General features: G+C 39.5%; 1 long non-coding RNA gene across 2 annotated transcripts in view; it reads left to right on the top strand.

The window, feature by feature from the left end:
* Positions 1-1953, top strand: part of Gm32196 — a 34416-nt gene extending 32463 nt beyond the window's left edge. For both annotated transcript variants that reach the window (XR_875988.2, XR_384787.3), the window contains one exon: positions 268-1953. This is a non-coding gene — a long non-coding RNA (predicted gene, 32196). The remainder of the gene's footprint in view (positions 1-267) is intronic.
* Positions 1954-24065: the final 22112 nt, after the last annotated feature.

Genomic DNA, 24065 nt, shown 5'->3' with positions numbered 1-24065 from the left:
AATGTTTACCTCGCTATTCCTTTCAGTGAGTCTTATTAGTAGCTATTCCTAACACAACAATAGTCCCCTGTTTCCCATAGGCCACTATTTTCTTTTTATTGCTCATTTTATTATTGTTATTGCTGCTGTTCTCATAAATACAGTTTTTTGAAGAGTGTTTTCAAAGAATGTCTTTGCTTGAAACACATTTTAACATGCTGTCTATATTCTCTGCCTCCTTGGCTTGCAAATAAGGATTATGTTGGATTCCTTTTCTTGTTTTCGCAGACTCTTCCACATACACTCAGCACAGTGCCTGGAACACAGTGGTCATTCATCAGAAGCTGGCCCAGTGAAGCCCTTCATTGGCATTTGTGTGATTCCTACAATAAAAATAGTTCAGCCAACCAGAGAAGGGTATGGAGAAAAAGAGAACTAAACAAAATGTTCAACCTACAACAAAGTATTGCACATCTTGACTCCAGAGATGTCCACGTCTTTTTAAGTTTGTCCTAAATTTGTAACATTTATAAACAAACATATATAACATGTGTCATACATATATCATGTGTCGAGATGGCATATATTCTGCAAGGTACATAGAAATAATTGTGCCCAGTTTTCAACTTTACAACTTTGATAGTTCCTTTTAAGTTTTTATTGAATATTTCTTCCAGGCATTGCTGAGAGAGCTTGACACTGGAGCCAAACCCTTTCATACTATGGCAAAGCATACACACTGCAGCTGAGCAGATGGTCTTTTGGTACCGTCTTTGCTCTTTATATGGCTACATGATCTTACACAAATTATTAAATAGGTCTATGCCTTTGTTTCCTCATCTGTAAAATACTATGATGATAATAAAGGCTGTTCAGAAGATTTGATGAGTAGAAGAAATGATTTACTAAGAATAAAATATGTAAATAATGTCCAGTAATTGCAAAACTGTAAATGTGCTACCTATTACGTAAAACAAACTTAATTTCTAAAGCCTAGCAACTAATATTAAATAATGAATTAAACATTATTTTTCCTTTATGTTACTGTGACACGTATCTAAGCAATAGAAATATTAAATACACTCTTCCCTAATAAAGAGGATCACCAATGATGGAGGCCTGACATTGCTTTTGGCTTAGGACCATCAATGATGAGAGACCTGGCATTGCCCCAGCGAAAGATGACTAACGGTGACCTGAGACTGATTCTTTCTTGGTTCTGAGAAGGGATGTGTCTTCTCTCTCCTTGAGAGAATAGATAGCTATAGAGTAAAATTTTCCATGGCTTATTTTGTCTTTGAGTTGATTACCTACAACATTGCTTACAGTCAACTCCATTGGAAGTAATGCTGGGAAGAATGGGAAAATGAATTTGGCTTTACCTGAAAACAAATTATTACCTGATCTTAATTAACTAGGCTGGAAAGTTTAATATCCTGATTTTTGATTCCAGAGACTACTTAGAACTTCTGAGATTGGTGTGTGCATAAAACCTCAACAATAATATTAACAGAAAAAAAACACACAGGATTCTCAGTCATCTTAATTTCTTCTTTCTGTGATACAATACACTGTCAAAAGAAAATCAGAGGGGAGGCAGGGTTTATTTCCTCTCACAGTTCCAGGTTACAGTCTATCACCGCATGGAAAGACCAATAGTAGACTCTTGAGAGATATGGTCACATAACATACATAATCAGGCACAGAGAACAATGAATGTATTTGTGCTTGTGGTCTGTTTGTCTTCTCTATCCCTATACAGTTCATAATTTCCCTCCTATAGAATGGTATCACCTATAGTGGGCAGAACTTTCCATGTCAATTAATTTAATCAAGATGATCCTTGTGGTGGTTTTGAGGGACCCTAAGGGCTTTTCCAGTCCCACACCCTCCTTACAATTTCCCTCTCCTGCCTGAGGTCTAGGCTAGGCCAAGTTCCATTCTCCACTCACAGGAACATTCTTGAGTAAAAGATTCTCAGATTTTCTGCTTCCCTAATTAATGCAGTCTCAGGTCCTGCACGATTGGATTGGAGCAGAAGCTGTGTTCCACTCACCAGAGGAGGATAATACCTAATTTAAAAAAAATTAAAATCACTCATGATAAAAAAAAATTCTCAGAATGTATCTGACCCTCTGAAAAGTCCCAGGTAGAGTTCAGATGCGTGTCATGCTTGCTAGCCAATAGATTTAAATGTCAACATGCTTAGCCAATAAGCTTGAACTGTAACCTTGATGATGTAACCTGTGTCCCTAAAAAGTATAAAAACTGCTTGTAATAGTCATTTAGGGTCGCCTTCATTCACTTTGAAGGACTGATTGAGGGTTGACCCCAATGCACCAGAAAATAAACCTCTTGCTTTTATATCAATCTGCATCTCAGTATCTCACTTCCAGGCATCTCAAAGTAAGTATTGCTGAGAGAGGGTCAAGGTCTTAAAGATTGAATAGGTACGACCAGTGCTGAGTCCTGAATAGCCATATGGAAGGGAGGGTATGGCATGGTTTTCCATCTCTGACACAAAACCAGCAGGGGATGGGCCTCCAGAGTACTGATGGTTGCTGGATGTGAGGTTTGTTGATAGATAGATAGATAGATAGATAGATAGATAGATAGATAGATAGAGGTAGAGATAGAGAGATAGAGAGATATTTCATGTTCTTCCTTCAGGAAATATTCTCTCTGCCAAGGTTATCATAGAATGTTCTCCCTGCCAACATTAATGACTCCATGATAATTAAAAACATCATGAGTCTGGGAGATCATGAGTCTGTGTCCTTAGTAAAAAATGGTAAACAATGTGACTTTCAAGACACCCATTAAGGCTGTAGGAAAGAACTCAGAAAACATGAGGTCAAGAATATATAATTTCTCAACTATTTGAAATCTAAGGATGCAATACAAATTGTATTAGGAGCTTCATGGACCTAAAAGAACAAAGGCAGCTGCACTATGAGTCAGATTGTGAAAACGATATTAAGGAAAAAAGATAAAGAGATTTCAGGGAATGATGATCAAGGGTGAGATCCCACCCAGCTAAATTTATTGTTTTTGAATACAAAGGCAGGCAGATTCCTGAGTTCAAGGTCAGCCTGGACAGAGCTAGTTTGGGCACAGGCATGGTGAGAATGGTAATCTGAGAACAGAATCCCACCCAGATATCTTATTGTCTGTGCTTACAAACTAGGCAGACCTCTAAATTCATTTGCAATGTGTGTGTGTGTGTGTGTTTTTTTTTAATGTGCTTGCAGTCTCTTACTAAGAATCAAGGGGCTGCGGTCATGGAATGCTTATTGTGGGATAATCAAAGGAGAACCTAGATTAAACAACTGAATTGATAAATAAATAAAAGGCTTGGCTTTTCATTTACAAGCTATGAGCTATCCAGAGAGCTTTTAAAATTGTTTTTCTAGCAAGAGAAAGCTGTTTCATACAGGGGTCTATCTAGAAAGCTGTCTCAAGCAGAACATAGGCCATCAGCTTGTACCCCACAATTGACTTTGAGTCACTTTTTGCTGTTGTAAAACATTCCTTCTCTCAGGCACCACTCTCCAAGCCAAGGCTGTATTTGAAAGCTTGGCCCATAGAAAGCAGCACTATTAGGAGGTGTGACCTTGTTGGAGGAAGTGTATCACTGTAAGAATGGGCTTTGAAGTTTCCTATACTAAAGTTCTACCCAATGTGGAAGTCCAGTCCCCTTTTGCTGCCTTCAGATTAAAAATATACAACTTGCTATTCCTCCTGCACCTTGTCTGCCTGCATGATGCCAGGCTTCCTGCCATGATGATAATGGACTAAACTTCTGAAACTATAAGCCAATCCCAATTAAATATTTGCCTTTGTAAGATTTGCCTATGTCATGGTGTCTCTTCATAGCAATAAAATTCTAAGACAATCTCCTATAGACATGTCCTCAAGTTACTCCAATCTACAATTCCTCACTGAGACCCCTTTGCCAGTGATTCTAGGTTGTATCAACAATGAAAGCTACGCCAATACAACTCTACCCCTTGTTGACAAAACATATAAGCACTTAACTTCTATACTGAAATGTTCCATCTCTTGTTCCCCAAGTCTCACATTTATCTCCTAATATACAAGATAGTATAACTTTAAAAATCACCATCATCTCTAAAAACCCAACCCTTGAGAGTTTACTATGTTTTATATGGCTCTATAGTTTATAGTCCTTACTAATCTTACAGAGAACTTGGGTTCATTTCCTAGCATCTACATGGTGGCTCAATGTAACTCAATTTCAAAGGTGTCCAATGCCTTCTTCTTGCCTCTATAGACTCCTTAAAGCATGTATTGCACGTACTGACAAGCAGAAACACACACATACAGGTAATGCTTGCTTTTTTTAATTCCAATACTTGAAAAGTTCAAAATCTTTTACTTGTGAGATCCTATAAAATGTAAAATAAGTTGCATACTTCCAACGTACAATAACACACTAGATATTATTATTTCAAAAGAAAAGAATCGGAGACAAACAAACAAAAAATAAAACACACTAATGCAAATTCAAAACCCAGCTGTGAAACACTAAATGCTGTAGCTCCGGATCCAGCACCTGGGGCTCATAATTAAAGAGGCTGCACTCCAAAGGGCTTGAATCGCTTCACCTCTCTAGCTCTACAATGAGCAGTACACACAGCTTTTCTCTTTGGTTTGGCTAGTTCTCCTCCACTTCTACAGCTCTCCTTGAAAGATGACTCATGGTCCTAACATCTTTAGTATCCTGGAACCTCCACTGCAACTGAAGCTTCATCTTTGTAGCCTAATACAATGACCTCCCAGAGTCGTCAGAGACTCAGAGCCTTCTGCACAGTACTTGGCCTCAGCTACTCTCCTTGACCCCCACAGTCTTGCTTCTTCATTTTCAAAATCAGTGTCATGTAGATGAAGCTTTTGAGACTGTCAAGTTATGCTACCAATTCTAAAACATTTCCAAAAATAGGGGAGGAAACATGATTAGGTTTACCACAGTAATGGCTCTACTTCTTGGTACCAACTTCTACCTTAGTTCTGTTTCCTGTTGTTGTGATAAAACACCTTAAGAAAAGCAGATTAGGGGATAAACTGGTATTTTAGCTTGCAATTATTTCAATGGCAGGGAAGTCAAATTAGCAAAAGATTCAATGAATTGTTACATCAAATCCATAATCAGAAAGAGAGCAATAAATTATTGCATGTATGCTTATGCTCAAATGTCTCCATTTTGCAGTCAAAGATCCTCCAGCTGTGGAATAGTGCCGCCCACTCTGGGTGAACTTTCTTCCCTCTCTGGCAGTTGTAATCAACATAAGTCTCCACAAACTTGGCCTCAGACCAATCTGATCTGGAAAATTGCCCAACCGTTAAGACTCGGTTACTAAGTGATTCTAAATGTGGGCCATTGCACCAGTTGAATTTAAACGTATATTTAACAGTGTATTTTCAATGTAGTTAAGTTGAGGCTTTAGTTGTCTTTTGCTAAATTTGGAAGAAGCCTCAATAATTCTCTCACCTAATTCTCACTTAATGATGGGAAACTGAAATAAATGATGACATATAGTCCTCTTCATTTAGAAAACAAAATTCAGGATTCTTTTCTTGAGTGAAGCACAGAACACATCAGAAGCCTCAGATAGAAAGAAAGAAAGAAAGAAAGAAAGAAAGAAAGAAAGAAAGAAAGAAAGAAAGAAAGGAAGAAAGGAAGGAAGAAAGGACAAGAATGGAAATTCCTCTGGTTTCTTCTTCTATACCTAGTGCAAAAGCAAATAAACAAAACTTCCCCAAATTTAGATTGCAGCTTCCAATTCATTTGTACACTCTTCATCACCTTTTTGTTTCTCTTCTGAAAACCATTAACCCATAAATTAAGGTTGTATATGCCTGTCAGGAAAAGATATAGAATTGCTTTTGTCTGTTCTACACTAAATACCATCAGGGAGACAGGTTGACATTAATTATGCTGAGGCCTTGTTGGTCTCTGTTGATGTCAGTTCATACTGGCTGCTTTCTAATATCAACATCCTATACTATTTATTCCCTGTTCTGTTCATCAGAAGCAACAGCAGCCTGAACTATCACATCATAGACTGTACCACAGTTCCAGTTGCCTGTGTTTGTTGTAACATCTTGGCTGTTGACATGATTTTTAAAAATTGGATAGTTTTATTTACTTACATTTCAAATGTTATCCCCTTTCTCAGTTTCCCCTCTGAAAATCCCCTATCTCATCCTCCCTCTCCCTTCTTCTATGAGGGTAGAAGCCACCCACTCACTTCGGCCTCCCCACCCTGGCATTCCCCTACAATGAGGCGTCAGGGCCAAAGGCCTCTCCTCCCATTGATGTCTGACAAGGCTATCCTCTTCTACATATGTGACTGGAACAATGGGTGACTATATGTATACCCTTCAGTTGGTGGTTTAGTCCCTGGAAGCTCTGGGGGGTCTGGTTGGTTGATATTTTTGTTCTTCCTACAGGATTGCAAATCCTTCCGTTCCTTCAATGCTTTCTCTAACTCCTCCATTGGGGTCCCCATGCTCAGTCCAATGGTTGGCTGTGAGCATCCTTCTCTGTATTTGTCAGGTTCTGGCAGAGTCTCTATGGAGAGAGCTATATCAGGCTCCTGTAACAAGCACTTCTTGACATCCACAATAGTGTCTGGGTTTGGTATATGTAAATGGCATGGATATCCAGCTGGGGCAGTCTCTGGATGGCCTTTCCTTCGATCTCTGCTCTACAGTTTGTCTCTGTATTTCCTCCAGTGAGTATTTTATTCCCCTTTTTGAAAAGGACTGAAGCATTGAAACTTTGGTTTTCCTTCTTCTTGAGCTTCAAGTGGTCTGAGAATTGTATCTTGGATGTTCTGAGATTTTGTGCTAATATTCACTTATCACGGAGTGCATACAATGTGTGTACTTTTGTGTCTGGGTTACCTCACTAAGAATGATATTTTCTAATTCCATCCATTTGCCTAAGAATTTCATGAATTCAATATTTTCAATAGCTGAGTACTCTATTGTGTAAATGCACCACATTTGCTGTATCCATTCCTCTGTTGCAGTACACATAGGTGCTTTCCAGCTTCTGGCAGTTATAGATAAAGCTTCTAGGAACATAGTGGAGCATGTGTCTGGCTAAAATCAACCAAGTAGAAACAAAAAGAACTATACAAAGAATTAACCAAAACAGGAGCTGGTTCTTTGAGAAAATCAACAGGATAGATAAACCCTTAGCCAAACTAACTAGAAGACACAGGGACAGTATCCTAATTAACATCATAAATGAAAAGGGAGACATAGCAACAGAAACTGAGGAAATCCAAAAAACCATCAGATCCTGCTACAAAGGCCTATATTCAACAAAACTGGAAAATCTGGATGAAATGGCAATTTTTCCACACAGATACCAGATACCAAAGTTAAATCATGATCAGTTAAACCATCTAAACACTCCCATAACCCCTAATGAAATAAAAGCAGTCATTGAAAGTCTCCCAACCAAAAAAAAAAAAAAAAAAAAAAAAAAGCCCAGGACCAGATGGATTTGGTGCAGTTATATCGGGCCTTCAAAGAAGACTTAATACTAATACTCTCCAAACTATTCCACAATATAGAAGCAAAAGGAACACTGCCCAATTCGTTCTATAAAGCCACAGTTACACTGATATCTAAACCACACAAAGACCCAACAAAGAAAGAGAACATCAGATCAATTTCCTTATGAATATCAATGCAAAAATACTCAATAAAATTCTCACAAACCGAATCCAAGAACACATCAAAACTACTATCCATCATGATCAAGTAGTCTTCATCCCAGGGGTGCAGGGATGGTTCAATATATGGATATTCATCAACTTAATCCACTACATAAACAAACTCAAAGAAAAAAAAACACATGATCATTTCATGCTGAGAAAGCATTTGACAAAATTCAACATCCCTTCATGGTAAAAGTCTTGGGAAGATCAGGAATTACCATACCTAAACATGGTAAAAGCAATATATAGCAAACCAGTAGCCAACATCAAACTAAATGGAGAGAAACCTGAAGCAACCCACTAAAATCAGGGACTAGACAAAGCTGCCCACTTTCTCACTACCTATTCAATATAGTACTCAAAGATCTTAGAAGAAGGAATGATCTCCCATTTTCATGGACTTTCAGGATTAATATATTAAAAACGGCCATCTTGACGAAAGCAATCTACAGATTCAATGCAATCCCCATCAAAATTCTAACTCAGTTCTTTACAAAGTTAGAAAAAGCAATTCTCAAATTCATTTGGAATAACAAAAAACCCAAAATAGCAAAGTCTGCAACCCTATAGGTAGAACAACAATATGAACTAACCAGTACCCCCCCCCCCAGAGCTCATATCTCTAGCTGCATATAGAGCAGGTGATGGGCTAGTCGGCCATCACTGGGAAGAGAGGCCCCTTGGTATTGCAAATTTTATATGCCCCAATACAGGGGAATGCCAGGGCCAAGAAGCAGGAGTGGGTGGGTAGGGGAGCAGGGTGGAGGGAGGGTATAGGGAACTTTTGGGATAGCATTTGAAATATATATAAAGAAAATATCTAATAAAAAATAAATAAACAAAACTATTCTCAACAGTAAAAGAACTTCTCGGGGAATCACAATCCCTAACCTCAAGCCCAGAACAATAGTGATAAAAACTGCATGGTACTGGTACAGAGACAGGCAAGTAGATCAATGGAACAGAAATGAAGACCCAGAAATGAACCCACACACCTATGGTCACTTGATCTTTGACAAAGGAGCTAAAACCATCCAGTGAAAAAAAAGACAGCATTTTCAACAAATGGTGCTGGTTTAACTGGAGGTCAGCATGTAGAAGAATGTAAATAGATCCATTCTTATCTCCTTGTACAAAGCTCAAGTCTAAGTGAATCAAGGATCTCCACATAAAACCAGATACACTGAAACTAATATAAGAAAAAGTGGGGAACAGCCTTGAGCACATGGGCACAGGGGAAATTTTTCTGAACAGAACACCAGTGACTTATGCTTTAAGATTAAAAATTGACAAATAGGACCTCATAAAATTGCAAAGCTTCTGTAAGGCAAAGGACAATGTCAATAGGACAAAATGGCAACCAAAAGACTAGGAAAAGATCTTTACCAACCATACCTCTGATGGAGGGCTAATATCCAACATATACAAAGAACTCAAGAAGGTAGACTCCAGAGAAACAAGTAACCCTATTTTTAAAATGGGGAACAGAGCTAGACAAAGAATTTTCAACTGAGGAAACTCAAATGGCTGAGAAGCACCTGAAGAAACGTTCAACATCCTTAGTCATCAGGGAAATGCAAGTCAAAACAACCCTGAGATTCTACCTCATACAAGTCAGAATGGCTAAGTTCAAAAACTCAGGTGACAGCAGATGCTGGTGAGGATGTGGAGAAAGAAGAACACTCCTCCACTGCTTGTGGAAATGCAAGCTGGTACTACCACTCTGGAAATCAGTCTGGCAGTTACTCAGAAAATTGGATATAGTACTACCTGAGGACCCAGCCATACCACTCCTGGGCATATACCTAAAAGATGCTCCAACATATAACAAGGACACATTCTCCACTATGTTCAGAGCTTATTTTTTTAACCCCTTTAAATCAATTTAAATTTCCAAAGTGGTGGCAGTAGTGGTAGGGATATTGTTTCACTATGTCTCTTGTTATGGGGAGTAGAAGTTATATTAACAGTTGTAGAATAAACAACAACAAAAAAAGCTGTTTTCATTATGCTTATCCTCATACTTTTTACTTTGCTTTTAAATCCTCTCATCCAACTCACAAACTGCAGGGGAAAATGTTTACTCTGTTCCACCTTCAGTAAGAAGTAGACCATGACTAGAAACAGGGAGAAAGGTAAATCTCCTCCTGGCTGGCTCCTCTGATCCCAGACACTTGGTTCATTCATTTAAATGCTTAACATAATCTTCTCTGGGGGCCAGGTGTTTATGCATGTCCAGCACTGCCTGCGGGTTACAGAATTCCTTAAGGGTGGGTCCAGTGTTGTACTATGGATAATGCAGGCATAAGTGACTACCATTCATCCCTGCCTACAGATGCTATTGATCGTGCTATGGTGCTGGCCTTGTCATTCTTCAGGCAATATGCTCAGCACCATATCCTAATACAAGACATCAATGATGCTGTGTAAGACATATTAACACACCCCATTTATGGGTGAAGCACAAACACAAATGAGACTTTAAGGGGACGGTGTCTATAATCACAAATAGTTGGGAGTTGCTTGAGAAGGTGGAAGCTAGGTATTGCCTCCTTAGCTTTGAATTATAATTATGAAGGTCAACAAAACCACAGTCATAATCTTTTCTCCTGATTAAGACACACCTCTGAGGGCTTAACTAGTGCCCTTCTGTGGTTCTTCCCACGTCTGTATGTTGAGGAAGGGATGTTAAAGTCTGACGATGATGCTATGACTTCCTGACTCTGGACATGTAAAGACACGGGATTGAGTTTTATAAGCAAACCTCTCAGCTGCGGCACGTGATGCTCCTGAGATCCCGTGAAATCAGCATTCATCGGGTTCTTAGTTATAAATATTTAATAAAATGATGAATAAACAAAAATTAAATGGCCCTTTCTCTAGTTCTCAGGAGCCAGAAAAGGGTAATCCTTTAAGACAGGAGAGAGGATGCAAGCTTACTGTTCACAATGCTAGCATTTTACGCCTTCCAACACACATCCATCTGGCCCTGATTTTCCATTTTCCCAATTTGGAACAACTCTTCCCATCCATTGGAATCATTTTTTTTTCATGTTTACAAAACACACGATTTGGGGATTTTACATAATTCATCCAAACACAGACTAACTCAAACTGAATCCAAACACCCACCATCCACCAAAAACATGGATCATTGCAGTGATTATATAGAAATGTGAGTATGTACATTGAAAGCCTAGCAAAGAACTTCAACTTGACAATATTTTCAATCACAATAATAACACCTCCAATGGCTTATCTTGCATTCACCATGAATGTGTTTATGTTCATGCTTAGATTTTTATAGTGTTTTGGTTCATTATAGTCTAGTTGTTCAAGGGAATATACAAAATGAGACTTTTCGTATAGTTTCAGCTTTCTAATTAAATACCTTATTTGGTATAGATGCAAATGTATTGAACAGCTGCATGCCCTAGTCAAAAATATTTTATTGATTACCTGTAGGTATTTTCAATAATAAGGGATATTCTGGTTTCTCTTGTCAGAGTCAAAAAGCTTCATAGCAGGGCAGACTGTGGAAATTCAATTGCTGACCAGAAGGGGTATGTAAAAGACAGAAATACAGTGGAAACCACAAGAATCATTAGTAAAAATGTTTATTTTCAAGCTGGTCCAGACAAAAGGAGCATGCATATTTGGGACTTTTCTCTCTTGATTTTTCACCCTCTAGGAGCAAACAACTCCACTCTGCTGCAGGGCCACTATTTTCTAAATACCTTAGGCATGTTCGCTCACTTGATACTCAGCCATCAAACTTTCACCAGTCTATATGACTCAAACAGGTTCAAAGGCCCAGAGATAGTCATTCCCCTGAAGTTATTTGTGGATACAAGTGACATAAGTCATGTTTAAACTCACACAACCTGGACGTGAAGACAATACATCTAGGAACCACTCTGCCTCTGGAGAACACATCATTGGTCACTTGGTGACCTCCTCACTGGCCTTCTTGCCTCTCATCTTGACTCCCTTCCCTCCATCACATCCTTCACCCTCATGATCTGTCCATAGGGCAGCTTTGGTTCGTGTCATGCCCTAGACTATCTCTTAATTTGCTTTCAAGTCATTTGATACAGAATCATCCCACTTCTTTAGCCATCATCTGTGACTTAATTTCTTTTCTCAACTTGGCTTCCTAAATCTCTCCATGAATCGCCTGCTCTGGCTCAGCTTAAACACTACTCACCCTTCCCAAAACATGGACTTGACTTTCTTGTCCCCATGGTTTTGACCACATGGTTTGAAAACAATTTTTTCCTGATACCAGAGCCTTCTATAAACCTCACTTGCCTCCAAAGAGCCACACTTGTTCCATATGCTCCCAAAATTTGTATGACAAAACTGAATATCACCGTGTCTATATATGGAGTTGACCTTTTAAGGAATTTAATGTTGAATAAGGTCAGAAAGAGGGTCAGTCAATCTGATAGGACTGACTATAAGTAGAGGAACCACCTCTTGAAGGAAGGAAAGCAGGGAAGAGCCCCACAGGGGGATGGAAAGTCATAAGCCAGAATGGCAGGCCTCACTAGAAACAAACTCAGTCAGGGCTAAGCATTCACTTCCAGATTCCAAAGTCTGAGAAAATTAATCACAATTGCATCGGTCATCCTATCTGGTATTTTATGAGAGCTGACTGACACACCCTTCCTTGCTGTTTGGTGTAGGGCTTCTCAGTCTTGTGTTTGATAACTATTGGGGGGGGGGGCTATTGATTTTAGTGAAGCACTGAACTAAAAAGCAAACAACAGTAACAAAATCCCCACTATCACTGATGAGCCTTTTTTAGGAAAAAATATTATCTATATTCAAAGTCACTTAGTCATTACACTTCGCTGATTATCCAACATGCCATTACTGGGCTTAGGTATAGGCAGAGATACAGAGGTATACACAGTGGGGCTATTATCAATATTTAAAGGTATAGTTCACACTCCAGAAAATGAGCACGTGCTTGATTGTATAACGTTTCTTCTGACAGCATCAGCGAGCTATCCCTTGCTTTTCTCCCACGTTCATGAGAAGAATAAGTTAATTCAGGGGATGCACAGCCATCTCACAGTCTATCCTGAGAGTCTCCAGCTTCCTATGAAGCACAGAGAGGGAACAGCAGGTACTCATTTTGGTGCTGGCAATCCGAGAGCAACAGGATGATATTATAGGTGGATAATAGAAATAAATACTTAATATATTCCTGTCAACAAATAACCCTGGCTTTTTAAATGACAGAAATAAAGTTTAAAAAAGTATTAATATTAAGAGGAAAGATTACGTTCACCTTCTACTGAAAAATCTTTGTTGATGAGAGTTGAGAGATACACTAATCTTTAGGAGGCAGTTTAATATTAAGTCCAATGAACAAAATAATAGTGGTAGGTTCTCCCTTATATCTAGGACCTGTCTATCTATAGATTCTTGGTCCTGATAACAATATCAAGTATAGGTTTCATTTTTGTGGAAGAAACCTGAAAAACCAATCAGAGAATTACTGGTTTTGCTGAGACCCACAATTGCTCCAGATATGGAGTATAAGAGATTCCTGAAACATATATTAGCCCCACTGCTTCCCAAGGCTCAGAGATCACCAAGAAAGAAGCAATATAAAGAAATTAAGAGCTAGCAGCAATGGGTGACTAAAAGAAAACACCACTTTCTGGGCATAACATAGCAGCTACACATTAGAATTCACAGCAGTTAAAACAACATGGGCAAAAGAGAGTCAAACTCAAGAAAAAAATCCCAGCATTAAGACAGGAAATGGATAAAAAGTCCCACTCCTAATTAAGGAGTTATTTCGTAATTGATAGATTCTGGTAGAAGGAGAGTCAGTTTTCTCTTTATGGGTTTTTCCTCTGGTAGGTCAACCAGGATCCTATACTCACACATCCTAGAGTATATGAGCAGCACAAACCGGACTCTGTGAATTTCAAAATAAAATGAGGAAAGTGATGGTGGACCTGAGAGAACTTGGGACTGAATAGAATCAAAATGCATTATAAGGAATTCTCAAGGAATTAAAAGAAAAATGTACATATGAGAAAGAGAAATATTATAGAGTGATTATAGTTGAGTTGGTTTTACTAAATGCTTTCCTGTATTCATAGATTTTTCTCTGATAATCCAGTATCATGTTTGAAATTGGGTGTAGCACAAGAAGGAAATTCTCAATGAGTGGAATCCTGCTTATCTGTCTCCCAAGTTTCCCCTTAAAAGATCACAGTAGTCGATTTGATTTTCATTTCCCTGATGACTAAGGATTTTAAATACTTCTTTTAGTTTTTCTCATCCATTAAATACCCCTCTGTTGAGAACTCTCTGTGTAAAACTGTATCCCATTCTTGATTGGGCTATTTTGTTTGTTAACGTCTGGTTTCTTGAGTTGTTTATATATTTTGGACATCAGCCCTCTGTTAAATGTAGTGTTGGTGAAGATCTTTCTCCAAACTGAATCCTGCCACTTTGTCCTTTTGATCGATCATATCCTTTGCCTAACAGAAGCCTTTCAGTTTATTAACTGTTGATTTTAGTGCCTGAGCGATTAGTGTTCTGTTCAGGAAGTTGTCTGCTGAGCCAATGATTTCAAGGTTATTCTCCACAGTATCTATCAAATTTAGTGTATCTGGTTTTACATTGAGGTTTTTGATCCACTTGGACTTGAGTTTTGTGCAGGGTGATAGATATGGATCTATTCACATTCTTCCACAAGCAGACATCCCTTTAGACCAGAACCATTTGTTGAAAATGCTTCCCTTTTTTCATTGTAAAGTTCTGACTTCTTTGCCAGAAATCAAGTGTCCATAGGTGTGTGGGTTTACTTCTGGGTCTTCAATTCAATTCCAATGACCAACATGTCTGTCTTACTACTATTGTTCTGTAGTACAGCTTGAGATGGGTAATGAGGATACCTACAGAAGTTCTTTAATTGTACAAGATTGTTTTATCTATACTGAGTTTTTTTTTTCCATATGAAGTTGAGAATTTTCAACTTTCAAGGTCTGTAAAGAATTGTGCTGGAATTTGGATGGCAATTGCATTGAATCTATAGATTGCTTTTGCTACTTTTACTATGTAATCTACCAATCCATGATCATGGTAAAATTTTCTATCTTGTGACAGCTTCTTTAATTTCTTTCTTCAAAGACTTGAAGTTTTGTCATACAGGTCTTTCACTTACTTGGTTAGTTACCCTGAGATTCCACCTTAGACATGTCAGAATGTCCAAGATCAAAAAATTTGCTTCAATGCATGGTGGTGAAAACATGGAACAAGGGAAACCATCCTCCATTGCTGGTGAAAGTGCAAACTTACACAACCACTCTGGAAATTAATTTGGCAGTTTCTCACAAAATTTGAAATAGATCTACTTCGAGACCCAGCTATACAACTCTGGGCATATACCTAAAAGATTCTCAAACATACCATAAGGATACTGGCTCAAGTATATACATAGCAGCTTTATTCATAACAGTCAGAAATTTGAAACTACCTAGATGTCTCTTAAATGAAGAATCAATAAAGAAATTGTGGTACATTTACACAATGAAATATTACTCCACTGTTAAAAACAACATCATGAAATTTGCAGGTTAGTGGATGGTACTAGAAAAGATCCTGAGGTAACCCAGACTAAGAAAGACAAATTGGTACATATATGGTATGTTCCCACTTATAAGTTGATAATACCCATAATGTACAAGATAACCATGTTACATTTCACAAATCCAAAGAAGCTAAGTAACAAGGAGGGTCCAACCAAGAAGGGACACTTAACTCTCACTGCAAAGGGGAAGTAGAATAGACATTGAGAGTAGATGAAGGGGTAACTGGGTGGGAGAGGTTATAGAGAGTGAGCAGGAGGAATCAAGTAGGAGATGAGAGACAGACAGACTATGGGGAGAAAAAAATGAAATCAGTAGAATGGGAACATCTCTGGAATGAGCTAAAAAAACTAAGACAATAGAAACTCCCAGGAATCTATGAGGGTGACCTAGCTAAGACTCCTAGCAATGGGATCCCCCATGAAGACTGAAACAGTCATCTCCTGTAACCAGAAAAGACTTGTAATGGAGGGACAGCCACAAAACCTTAGACCCACAATTTCTCCTGCCAAAAGATGTGCAGGGGTAAAGACCAAGTAAAGATTGAGGCAATGTCCAACCAATGACTGGCCCAGCTTGAGACCATTGCTATAAGAGAGAACATACTCCTGACACTATTAGTGATATTCTGCTATACTTCCAGACAGGAGCCTAGCATAACTGTTGTCTGAAAGCCTGATTTGTGGACTTGCCCCATGCCTATTCTCTTTTTGTTATCTTTTTGCTTTCCCTAGTTCACACACTCTTTACCTCACTGAGAGTAGAGCCTCTGACAGCAAAGAGAAAAGCCAAGTTAGAATGTAATTCCCTTTAGAGACCTCCAGCCATTGCTCCCAACCCAGGACACATATGAAGGAAACAAACAGCACCGATGATAGCTCATTCAAACATTCCATCATTTACTTCAATAATGCCAGAAATTGAGTCTGCAATTATATTTCAAACAATCACAGCTGGGTTCTTTCCACTACTTATTTGGGATCACTGGTAGCACTTTAGAAATTACTAATGTCCAGTTGGACCCATAAATTTTTATTCGATGAGTTGGGTATTGCCTGGACATCAAGAGTTTTTGAAAGATTTCCCAGTGATTTCAATATACAACCATGCAGGCAAACTGCTGACCACCTTTTGCTGCCTCTCATTTCCTAATGATTACTGGCAAGAAGTGAGGCTCTAGCACCAGTGAGAGAAGGAGTAGACGGCCTCCTCTCCCCAACCTACACATGTGGTAACATACACTTAACACAATTACTATGGAGCTAGTGGTTGCTACCATTGAGAATGATTGTACTTATGTATTAACAGTCTGAGAGTCATAGAAGCATTGCTTTTAATATTTAAAATAAACATTCAATGCATTTCTGTTAACAAGGAAGTCTGCATTATAATTGAATGGAAACATGGGCCAGTGAAGCCCAAGTCTGTAACTCTAGTAAAGGTAAAAGGAGAGAAACAGTTTCACAAAGTTGTCTTTTGACCTGCACAGCTCTTGCATTCTAGCATGTGCACACATGTGCACACACACACACACACACACACACACACACATACAAATAAGTATGTTTTAAATGATCAGAAAGAAAGAACTAGGGAGAATTAATGATAAGAGTAAAGACTCCAGTGGTTTTAGATTAGTTATTCCTTTCTGCTTTCTCAAATTTTCACTAATGATACAGCATTATTTTTAGAAGTGATTAGGGAATAATTTAGAATTTCTCCTCATGAATTATCTTTTAAAAGGAATTATCTAATCTAATTTTCCTCTACCTTCAGAGATATTTTCATTGCAAAAAAACATACCAAATCAGTCAGTTCATTAAATTTGCTCAGTTTTGATCCAGCGCCTATTAAATTAAAGGCTCTATGCGATATGATGAAGAGAGTAACAGGGAGTAGACCTATCATGTTGGAGAGAACCATCACACACATGCACAGATGCAAAGGATCCTGGGGAAACAGCAGCAGCACTCATGTTAAAGTAACAAGACAAGATTCTAAGCCATGTTCATAAAACAGAGGCAGTAAAGATTGGGTGGGAGGGGAAGTTAAACCATGTAGTCTGTGGCTAGTATTCAATTTCTGTTGTGGCAGAAAAGAAGCTATTGAAAATGTGGAAACAATGTTCATGGCTGCAGTCCAATAAAGTATTATTAAAAAAAAAAGACTACACTTATAGCCATGGTTCTCAACCTGTGGGTCATGACCCCTATAAGGGGTTGAACAATCTTTTCACAAGGGTCTCATATCAGATATTTACATTACAGTTCGTAACAGCAGAAAATTACAGTTATGAAGTAGCAACAAGACTAATTTTATGGTTGGATCCATGACTACATAAGGAAATGTATTAAAGGGTTGAAGAGTTAGGAAGGTTGAGACCCACTGTCTTACAGGCTTACATTTCCTGACCTCCGGTGTACATTCACCAAAGCACATAACGCAATTATAATTGGTTTGTAAACTGGGCACCATGAGATTCCTGGTTCAGTCACCTTGAAAATGTCACTGGACTGTCTGCCCTTCAGTACAGGCTATTCATGCAGAATACTTTTTCTCATCTCCTGCTGAACAAATCTGTTTTTGAGGCACAGAATCTCCAGAATGGACCTGGCTACTCTCCAAGTCCATTTTCACAAATGTTTAGTTCTGTCCTAAGTTTCCAGAGCTAATGCCATTCCCTGTGGATACCTTCAGTTCCTCTGCTCTCGATGTGCGTTGTCACCGTTTCTTTCCTTGGAACTGTCATCATGATCACCACCCAATATTCAAATGGAAGCACTGAGACTTAGGAAACACCACAAAGCACATTCAAAAATCTCACCTAGACCCTGTGATGCACAAGTGTCCACAGGCTGTGTATGAATCCAGAGAAAGCAAATATTTGAATCACACTGTAGCCTGGCCTATGGTTTTGAACAACTCATTCGATGGCGCAGAATTTTTATTTCCTTAACTGTAAAGGTGTCCGAAATTGCTTCATTTTCAGGGTATTTTGGAAAGCACTGGGTATGGTAGAGTTAATGTTCTGGACATTAATGACTGCTCAATAATGGCAGTTGTGCTCACTTCCCTTATAGAGTCCCTATGACAGTGTCTCCAGGACTCTCCATTTCCCACTTGCTTCTGTTCTACTGTTACATGCTTCATCCTACTTATCACAGCACAGGTATTAAATTAATGTTGAATTCATTTAATCATCTGCATTTAGAAGTTCCGTATGTATGTATGTATGTATGTATGTATGTATGTATGTATGTATATTGCATCTCTACCACAGTTTTCTTTCCCTCCTCTCATCCCAGCTCCTCCTCCCACCTCCTCTTCACACCACCCTCTATCCACTCCACCCCAGTTTCTCTTCAAAAAAAGGGCAGGCCTCCCATTGCTATCAACCAGTCATAGCATAACAAGCTTCTAGGCACCTCCTGTCCTATTAAAAGTAGTTGAGGCAACCCAGTAGAGGGAAAGGGTCCAAAAGGCAGGCAACAGAGTCAGAGACAACTCTTGCCTCCACTGTTAAGAGTCCCATGAAAAGGCCAAGGTACACAACTGTATGTGTGCAGAGAGCCTACCTAGGACAGTTCCATGCAGGCTCCCTCCCTGGTTGGTGGTTCAGTATCTGTGAGCAGCCATGAGACCACGTTGGTTGATTCTGTGGGTTTTCTTGTGATGTCCTTGAATCCTCTCACTCCTACAATCCTTCCTCCCCTTCTTCTACAGGTTTCCCCAAGCTCTCCAAAACTTTTGGCTGTGAGTTTCTGCATCTGTTTTCATCACTTGCTGGGTGAAGTCATTCTGATGACAACTGAGCTAGGCACCAAACTATGAGCATAGCAGAATATCAGTAGGAATTATTTTCTCTCCTAGATCTTTGAGCTATCCAGCCTCTGGGTCCTAGTCCTTTGGGCAATGTCCTGAGTGGGCCACCTCTCATGGCATGGATCTCAAACTAAAACTAATCATTAGTTGGCTATTCCCACAATTTCCATGCCAGTTTTACCCAACACATCTTGTAGGCAGGAGAGATTGTGGGTGGAACATTTTGTGGCTGCATTGCTGTCAAAAATCTCTTCCCTGGAATTCTTGGCTGGTTACAGAAGATAGCCAGTTCAGGTTCTGTATCCTCCATTGCTAAGAGTTTTAGCTAAGGTCACCCTCATAGATTCCTTGAAGTTTCCATTGCCCAAGGTTTCTACCTTGTACCAGTGATGACCCCAGATTCCAGTTGTTTCTCCAAGTGCTCTCCTAGCCTCCATCTTCTCCCCACCTGATCCCTCCTGTTCCCATCCCAGCCACCGCCATCCATACCTCTCCCAAATACACCCACAATGTCTATTCAATTTCCCCTTCACAGTGAGATTCAGGTGTTCCCACCTTGAGCCCTAAGTCTTTTTAAGATCCCCAAATTTATCCCCTAAACAAGAGGGAAAATAAATAATTCATCTTTTAAAAAATAAAGCATAGAATTCTTTCTTAACTAAAAATCATTTTCCTCAAACAAGTGTACATGCTCATTACCACTTTTGTACACGACTTTGAACAGAAGAACAGCTTCTGTGCACCCCAAAGTTCCACATACTTAAAAGGTTGGGGCAGGAAGAAAGAATAAAACACCTAGGTGATATATCTTCCTAATAAAATTATCATTGTTTAAAAAGCAAAGAGCCTACTATAGTGGCTCCTCACTGTAATCCAACACTGGCAGGTAGAGGCAGGAAGATCAAGAGTTCAAAGCTATCCTAAGCTACATTGTGATCCTGAGGCCAGCCTAGGCCAAATGAGAATACATTTTTAGAAATCAATTAAAATTAATAATCAATATAATCCAAAATCAATGATGTCATCGTGGGTTTTATTTTATGGTTGACATGGCTCAAAATGCCAGAAATAAGGCATAACTTTCTCCTTACTTTAAGTTCTTCTTAAAATGCACCTCAAATGCTAAGAGACTCTTCCACAGTGATATAAGTACTACAACCACCTCAACCTCAGGATGAGTTTTCTCATTTGTAATAGGGAGAACTACTCACAGCTACTGGCTTTTCATCTGCTCCACTAGGAAAGTGATGATGTGCTAAATGAAGATGCATTATACACCCAGGAGGTCCTGGACTTTACTGGGCACTGAAGTAATAAAAGAAGCAAAATCATGGTCTCTAAGTTTATGCAGCTGATTTTTGAGTGGGATGGATGTGGAATGTTAAAATGCACTTTAAAATATGTTACATGATACGTCAAGGATATATGGAGGGCCAATAGGAAAATCCATTAATTAGCAAGCTAATTTTAAAATATGACTTTTCTCACAGAGGTAAACTGCATGGGTAGACAATGTCAATCCCAGAAGGCATGGATCATTAAACAAAAATCACAGTGTAGGGGGTGAAATACTGTCCTACAGTCTATTGGCAAGGAAGACCCTGGAAGTTCCCAAAAGTAAAGGCTCTCATCATTACCCTTAGTTTTTCACAATAACTACATGATGAGATCCTATTGCTGAAGACACCACATATTTTGTTTGTAGAAACCAGTCTCATGCTACCAATCTCATGCTTCCCTTTTCCTAGGTAGCTTTCATGGGGATATAGTGCTATACAGGCTACTGAGGGAAAAACATCAATAGTTTCACCCAACACTGGACCATGCTACAATACCAACTTTGCAGACAATTAAGTGCCTGTGGAGAGCCGTGCCACGAGCAATCGCCCTTATAAGATGGCGCTGGCTTCCGCTGTGCCTAACTAGTAAACAAGCCTTGTGCGCAAGTGCGAGAGTGAACTCACACCTAGTCACTGCCCATCTTGGGGCGTAGTAATGAGGTGATGGGCGAGCAACAAATCAGGAGCTGTCATGCCACATCAGGTGCTGAAACGCCACGCTGAGGGCTATATAAGCAGCACCATTTTCCGGGGTCTGGGTCTTCCCTCCTTAAGAAGCAACAAAGCTTGCCACAGAAGAATCCGGTTGTCCGAGTGTGTTCTTGCCGGCAAGAACGATAGGTCGGGACAAGTGCCCACTGACACAATATTGGCATAGTCATTATGGGGTAAATAACTGCTTTCTGCTTGGGTTTGAGCCCTACTGCACAGAAGAGAAAGCCATGCCCTGTACTATAACCCTGATCAAAAGTCCCTCTCTGTAGAAGTCATAGCCCTAGGTTAGGACCTGCTGTTAACATTCCTCTAAATAGCCATGTTGTCAAGTTTGCTTCTGTACATACATTTCTAAAATGTATTTAAAGGGTTTCTCTATTCATTTATTTTTATTTTCTAATTTTATGTTTATGAGAGCTTGGCTGCAAATACCACATCACACGTATGCCTGGTGTTCACAGAGTCAAAAGAGTTTGTTGGATCCAATGGAACTAGAGTTACAGAGGGTTATGGACATCCACAGTAGTGCAGAGAACTGAGCTTATGTCCTCTACAAGAGCAGCAAGTACCCTTAACTGCTGAGATATCCACATAACTTAGCAAAACACGGAGAATATGAGAGCTAGTGCTCAGCCTTAAATAAAGCAACTTTATCAACTGCCCAGGTTTACCAAGACTTAGGAAACATCATGGAATCATAAGAGGAGAAAGAGGAGGAGGGAAGGGGAAAGGAGAGGAGGAAGAGGAAGAGGGGGAAGAAGAAGAGGAGGAGGAGGAGTGCTGTGAAGTGCTGCCTTCTGGATGCAACATGGCTCCTACACTCGTGCACCTGTTGTTACCTGCATAAGACCCGGCCAATATAAAGACAGCCAAAATTCTAGCATAGATAAACCAAAAGGTCTTTAGTTCCGCCCCTAACTGAGAAGCTATTGGCAGTTGGTTGGTGCTGAGAATGGGAAAACAAATCATACTTGAAAGTGTGCTTCCAGTGCTCCAGTGGGTAGCCCAGTGCCCAGGCTCATCTATTTATCACTCATCAGACCTAGTGGGGAAGAAGAGGAGGAGGAAGTGAAGTTCAAAGAGAGAGGTATAAGGAGAGATTGGAGAAAGGAGATGGAAATGGGCTGGATGTGATCGTATTTTGCTGTACACATGCATGAACATTTTAAAGAATAAGAAGAAAGAAATTAGGAGTCAGCCTCAAAGCTATCACCATTAATTACACTTGGGATAGAATGCTTCCCTAGGTAACTCTCAGGTCTGTATTTTGAGTGACCCATGTACTTGAATTGAGCACCAGTGGCCAAGTAGGATGCTAAAAGAGGAGAAACTTTACTCATGAAAAAGGAGGTCATTAAAGTAAGCTTGAGAAGTTGGTCAACTGGCCAATCTTATGACATTCCTTTCTTTTAAGCCCCCGGAACACTTTGCACACTGGCAGTAAGTAAGTACTAAGAAAGAAAGGGATCATGTGAAGAATGGTATCACTGGCCATGTCTAGAAAAAGGCATATTACTTCAGTTCTTACTTCACTGGCCTTAATTTACTCATGTGATAACCTTTAACTATAACACTAAAAAATAGTGGTTTCACTGTTTATTCAGAAAATGAAAAGTATTTTAAATTAAAAGGAACACTTCCAGGTTTTCCTATGCTGAGTCATTTTGATCTTCAGCAAACTTCACTATTGTTTTTTAAGATTTTGGTTAATAATACAACATAATGTACTATCTAATCATTGCATTAAACTCAAAGCCTAGGATGTCCATCTAAGATCTTCCATAATGCTTCAGTTGGGTTCTGTAGATGAGCAAAATCAAGAGGGTAAATGTGTGTGTGTATGTGTGTGTGTGTGTGTGTGTGTGTGTGTGTGTGTGTGTGAGAGAGAGAGAGAGAGAGAGAGAGAGAGAGAGAGAGAGAGAGAGAGACTTTACTGACTCTCAAAATAATACTGACAGCCAAGCCACATCTGGTACACAGCCCTTAGAGCTGGGTTTCTCCACAGCTAGAACAGACTCATAATATCTTCCTCTCACAGAAGGGGGCAGGCACAGCAGGATTGGGGGGGAGCAATGACCAGTAGTTATTGAGCCTACAAGGTGGGTGCCTCAGTAGTCTCAGTCTGGCACCTGGAGCCCAGGAAGTTCCTAAAGAGTCACTGCCCGTATTCCAGTTATGGAAGCTGGAAAATACTGGTTCTGCAATTAGCAAAGGAATCATCATCATGATCATCATCATGATCAGCAGCAGCAGCAGCAGCAACAGGGCAACAGGGAAAATTAATTCTTTGGCAATGGGAAAGCCAAACCAATAAAAGGCAAGTTTAACTTTTTATCTGGGCTGCTACCATAGGGTGCCACGTATAAGCCTAGAATGCTAGGTAGATATTCTGAAGTTGAATTTTATCCTAAGTTAGGGTTTCAACACAATTGCCTGTGATTGATTGATTGATTGATTTGCTGTTTTGAGGAGGGGACGCCATGGAGTCCTGAAGTTACACTTATTGGTGATGCCATAGGACGTATTGGAGCTGTTCTCTATGTCCTTTTCCATCTTGAAGTTCTGTGACTTGGTGCTTCATGAGTGACTTTTGTACTCTTTCATTCTCTCCATCTTTGTCACTTGAACACTAGTCCCAAAGGTATGGTAAGGAACAAATATTAAGAAGTTTACAAACACAGATCTTTTCTCAGAAACCCCAGCTGCAGTTAACAGTAGCAAATGGGGCGGGGGGTGGGGTGTCACTGTGCTTTTTAAACACCTAAAAGCTGTAGGATTTATATTTCATTTTGAAGAATCAAAAGCCATAAAATTATTATCTAATACTTCTGAAC

This window comes from Mus musculus, chromosome 16 (assembly GCF_000001635.26).
Source record: "Mus musculus strain C57BL/6J chromosome 16, GRCm38.p6 C57BL/6J".
Lineage (NCBI taxonomy): Eukaryota > Metazoa > Chordata > Mammalia > Rodentia > Muridae > Mus > Mus musculus.
Note: the sequence above shows the minus strand (reverse complement) of the source record. Positions and strands in the feature narration are given on the sequence as shown.